Raw genomic sequence first — 6000 nt, 5'->3', positions numbered from 1 at the left:
TGTGTCTATCACCACTTTTAGGCAGCCTATTTTAGAAGTTGAGCCATAAACCCTAATCCTACTTTGGAGAAGAAATGGGCCTCTGCCCATTTGCTCAAGTGGGAGAAGCCTATTGTCCTTAGCCCTAGCCCTAAAGCCCTCATATAAAATGGCATTTTGGCCCTCTTTGTGTGTCTATCCTTTTGTGGTTGAAACCCTATCGTCTCGTGTTTCCTTCCTTGGTCAATTGTTTTCTCTCACCTTCCATGGTGACTGGGAGTTCTTACCTTTTGCGGGTTGATCTATCTTTCCATTCTCACAACCGTCTTTCCTTGTGTGCGAGGGGAAATCCTTCGATGTCAATCTCAACCTCTACATATTCGAGACTTAAGTCTCTTTTACAAGGTAAAGTTTCTTTCTTGGCTTTGTGCTTTTGACCCACCATCTTTGTGACTGATCTACCTTTGTGGTGACCTACTTTGTGTGGCTTTGATAGATTGGGGAGAGAGGACTTCATTCTATTTCGGCCAAGAAGTGTTGGGGGTTTTCTGGGCTGTCGGTTTAGGGCCTTCTTTGTGGCTTTGTGGTCTCTATTCGTTGATGTTACCAAAGTAGTGAACGGACATACCAAATCTGAGTCTTGAACAATTCAACATGAAGTTTTACTTATTGTTCTTCGTGTTCTTATTTTTGGTTTAATCTGATTTTCGAATCTGGTTTGCTCTAACCCTCTGTTTTGCAATTATCTTCCGCTAACACATCATCTTGCCATGAGTTAGCCAGACAACCAATTATGTTCTAAGTGTTCAAGCCAAAATTAAAATCGTGAGCTATAGTAAGCCTTGGTGAGATTACAGTCTTAGATGCTTTCTTAATTTTTGTCATTTCTAGTTGAGTTTAAAGAGGTGAAAGGGATAATAACACTAGTACAAAAATTGAACAATAAAAAACACTTATTAATAGTCGTATGATTCAATGACAACTCCTTTTCGATATCAAAGTTGCTCTACATTCTCTCAAATCAAAAAATTGCATATTTCTTAAATCATACTTTTCACAAAAAAAAAAAAAAAATGATATTATGTTAGTGTCGATCTCACCACATGAGATAGCCAAGGCCAATAAACTAATCATGAGATATATTTTTCTTCTTTTTTAGATTTCTTTAGGTATTTGTTAAGAATTTTTACTAGACAATATAGCACTAGTTTGTAAAAAAAAAAAAAGATCTCCATCTAATAATTTCAAAATTATTAATGGCTTAACACCTTGTAATGCACATCTCCATCCACACAAGAATGGGTCATATTTCGTGATTTACTCTCTTTTGCTGTAATCTTGGGGTTGAGTTATAGAGCCTTTAAGGTGAGAGACTTCGCCTTTTGAAATCTAAGAATGGGTCATGGTGCAATATCAGTGAAATGGAACTACCAATGTCTCTAAGAGCTACCCTAGCGTGTAAAGATGAAAGGCAACAAAAGATCCCAAATGTCACTAGGGATTCTACTCCCATACTTATGGAAACTTTCTTTAACACGTGCTTTTGAGGAGTGCTATATATGTTAGCAAAAATTTTGAAATGAATGCTAGTTTAGCAATTTTTTTTTTTTTTTTTAATGAGGGCTATTCTAATCAAAATTTTATATGTTAGGGGTAATAATAATATAGAGGAATAAAAAATTGACAAACTTAAAACTACCCTCGCTCAATTTTTTAAGACAGTTATCGCAATTTTACAGTTTACTAGTAATTATGACCACAGAATTAGATGAAGTAACTTGTTGACTTCAAAGAGTTTTCTTAGAGACTTAAAGTCAAAGAGATTTTTTGTATGTTAAGTTTAGTTAGTTGGTAAGATGTTAGGTGGAAAAGAATGGTGATCTAAAATTTATAATAATTAACTTATAATTTTTTTTTTGTAATAGGTAATAACTCATGTACGAACTCTCTTTTATATTGTGTCTCCTACAGAATTGATATATTGTTCGTGCCCGACGTATCACACCCCACCCCCACTCCACCCCCCCTTGCCCGCGTCGGCCCACCCCCCACATCGCCCCACCCCGTGCAACCCCCCCTTGGGGGTCACGTCCGGGCAATATATCAGCCCTCGTGTCTCCTATATATGGAGGCTCGTGTTAATGGTAAGGTAAGAAAAAGACAGAGAAAGAAAAGTTCTATTTCTCTGCACTTTCTCTCTCTTATGTTCGAAAATTTAACATTGGTATCAGAGCTTTCATTCTTGAAGGACTGTGAGAGTTTTATGTGAGATTTCTATGTGTCTTAAGAAACTTTTCTGAGTAAGGTTCTTTAAACACTCGAAAGTATGTCTGCAAGAAATGTTAGTTTGCTTGCATCTCCTGTTTTCTCAAGAGATAATTATGATTTCTGGGCTGTGAGAATGAAAGCTTTTCTCATGGCATATGATCTGTGGGAAATTGTTGAGAAAGGGTATGAACTCGTTCCTCTCCCTGAAAACCCAACCATCCAACAAATCAAATAGCACACTGAGCCTTACACCAAAAACTACCAAGCCCTCTCATTCGTTCATTCAGAAGTATCTGAAACTATTTTTCCAAGGATGGTACGTAGCTGCCACCACAGCAAAAGAAGCATGGAACAAGCTTTAGGAGGAGTTCAAAGGGAGTGAAAGAGTTAGAGCTATTAAACTCTTAACTCAAGAGAGAATTTGAGATGTTAAAGGATGAAAGACGGGGAAGTTGTCAAGGACTACTCTGCAAAATTAATGGAGTTAGTCAATCAAATAAGGCTGTATGGCAAGGATTTTCCTGATGAAAAGATAGTGGACAATATAATGATAAGCTTGCAGACAAATTTGAGTCCAAGATTTCTGCAATAGAAGAATCTTGCAACTCAAAAAAGCTGACAGTCACAAAACTGATCAGTAAATTACAGGAGCCAAGAGCTTCAATGAGAACTGAAGGTGTAATTGCAGGTGCTTGTCAAGCAAAGCAAAATGGAAAGGAGCCAAATTCTGGTTCAAAAGATAAGAAGAAAGCTAACAATGATAAAGATGTGAAAGCCAAGGATCCAGAGGGTTCTAGTTTTACAGACACAAACAAGAGAGTGAAATGTCCACCATGTTCAATATGTAAAAGGACAAATCACCTTGAAAATGGTCCAAGGATAAAGGCAAGATGTAGTGTAGATATTCTAAGAAAGTATGGTCATATAGAAAAATTTTGCAGAATCAATCGCTCCATTAGTCTTTCCAACAAGCAAATTTTACTGAGGAGACTCAAAATCATGAAGATCATTTATTTGTGGCATCACATGCTACAAATGCATCTCCAAAAAAGTAATGGTTGGTGGATGGTGGCTATACAAACCATATGGTCAAAGATGCAGATCTCTTCAGCACTCTTGACAGATCAATCAAAACAAAAAGTGAAGCTTGGGAATGGAGCAATTGTGGAGGCTCAAGGTAAGGGTACCATAGTTATTCAAACCAAGAAAGCTACAAAGCAAATTTCAGATGTTCTCTTTATTCCTGTTTTGGATTAGAACTTGTTGAGTGTGGCTCAAATGTTAAACAAAGGCTATTCAGTATCTTTTAAAGATAATTTCTGCACTATATATGATGCTAATGGTGTTGAAATAGTAAGGATTAAAATGGTGGATAATAGTTTTCCTCTCAGTTGTAGTCTTGTTAATCATCATGTCTATGTTTCAAAAATTGGTGAATCTATACTTTGGCATAAGAGATATGGGCATTTCAATATGAGATCATTGAAGTTTATGCAGTCACATGGTATGATTAGGGAAATATCAGAAATACAAGTCAGTAATGATCTTTGTGAAAGTTACGAGTTGGGGAAACAACATAGAAAGGTCTTTCTTATCAATTAAGCCTGTAGGGCTAAAGAAAAATTGCAATTGGTTCATATTGATTTATGTGGACCAATGAGGACTGCACCTTTGAGTCAGAATTTGTATTTTCTACTCTTCATAGATGATCTTACAAGAATGACTTGGGTCTATTTTTTAACCAAGTCCCAAGTGTTCTCAGTTTTCAGAAAGTTCAAAAATCTGGTTGAAAATCAGAGTGGATGTAGGATCAAGACACTTTTAGATCTGATAATGGGAAGGAGTACACCTCTGTTGAGATTGATAAATTCTGTGAAAAGGTAGGAATCAATCATCAATTGACTGTGAATTATACCCCTGAGAAGAATGGTGTTTCTAAAAGGAAAAACAGGACTGTCATGGAAATGGTGAGGTGGATGCTGATTGAAAGCAGACTTCCCAAGATGCTTTAGGATGAAGTAGTGTATATTGCTGTGTATTTGTTGAACAGGCATCCAACAAGATCAGTTTTTGGTAACACCCCCATTGAAGCTTGGCTAAGTATCAAACCTTCTACAAAGAACCTTAAAATATTTGGTTCCTTATGCTATGTTCATGTACCTTCGATGAAGAGAGGGAAGTTGGATGAGAAAGGAATAAAGAGCATCTTTCTTGGTTATGCTGCTCAAAGTAAAGGCTATAAAATTTATAATCTTGAAACTAAGAAAATTATTGTAAGCAGAGATGTGGATGTGGATGAATCCTCTTATTGGAACTAGGAAAAATGGGACCTGAAGAGAAATTTGATGTGGTACAGTCTGTGATTGATTCAAATAGGAGTTCAAGTGCAAGTTCTAGTTCAAATGCCTAGAATTCAGTTGGAGACTCTATACTTGATGTTGATTCCACAACAGATTCACCAATTTTGAAGACAAAACCTTTTGCTGAGATCTATGAGAGATGTAATTTAGTTGTTACTTATCCAACTAGCTATCAAGAAGCTTCAAAGCATGAGGTAAGAAAAATAGAACTTGGGAACTCACTAGAAAACCAGAAAATAAAAAGGCCATTGGAGTGAAGTGGGTGTATAGGACCAAATTAAATTCTAATGGTTCAATATATATAAACACAAAGCAAGGTTAGCGGTAAAAGGTTATGCTCAAATGGCAAGGATTGATTATGGTGATACTTTTTCTCCTGTGGCTAGGCATGGTATCATAAGATTTCTCATCGCTTTAGCAGCTCAGTTGGGTTGGAATGTGTATCTCTAGATGTAAAATCTACATTTTTAAATGGATTGTTTAGGAGGAGATGTATGTTTAGTAACTTCAAGGTTTTGAGATTGCAAGTGATAAGAGCAAAGTTTATAGGCTTAACAAAGCACTTGATGGGCTGAAACAGGCACCAAGGGCTTGGTACAACAGAATTAACTCACATTTAATCAAACAAGGGTTCAAGAGAAGTCTAAATGAAGCCACACTTTATGTTAAATATTGTGCAGATGGGAAGCAACTGCCAGTTTCTTTATATGTTGATGATATGTTAGTAACATGTAATAATTCAGACATGTTGCAGCAATTTAAGAAGGAAACGAAGCAGCAATTTGAAATGTTAGACTTGGGGTTGATGAAATACTTTCTTGGAATTGAAATATACCAATGCTCAACTAGTATTTTCGTTTCTCAAAGAAAGTATGCTTTGGATGTCTTTTAAGAAATTTAAAATGGATCAAAGCAAATCTGTGGCTACTTCTTTGGTGCAGAATGAGAAATTGTCAAGGGAAGATGGTGAAAAGAGGTGTAATATATCAATTTACCGAAATTTAATAGGGAGTTTGCTGTATATAGTAGCCACAAGGCCAGATTTGATGTTTTCAACAAGTCTCTTGTCCAAATTTATGAATTATCCTAGTTGGTCTCATTTTGGAGCAGCTAAAAGGGTCTTGAGATATTTTAAAGGCACAATAGATAATGGGATATGGTTTAAAAATAAAGAAGAAGCAAGGCTAGAAGGATATGCAGATAACGATTGGGCAGGGTGTGTGGATGATTCTAAAAGCACTTCTAGATATATTTTTTTTTCATTTGGATCAAGGGTGTTCTCGGAATTCAAGGAAACAAGATGTTGTGGTCCAATCCACTGCTAAAGCTGAATACATTTCAGCTATTGCTTCTGCAAATCAAGCCATTTGGCTTCGAAAGATGTTGAAGGATT

Source organism: Diospyros lotus, chromosome 3 (assembly GCF_014633365.1).
Source record: "Diospyros lotus cultivar Yz01 chromosome 3, ASM1463336v1, whole genome shotgun sequence".
In the NCBI taxonomy this organism is placed as follows: domain Eukaryota; kingdom Viridiplantae; phylum Streptophyta; class Magnoliopsida; order Ericales; family Ebenaceae; genus Diospyros; species Diospyros lotus.
The sequence above is the reverse complement of the archived record's forward strand: the minus strand, read 5'-3'. Positions refer to the sequence as shown.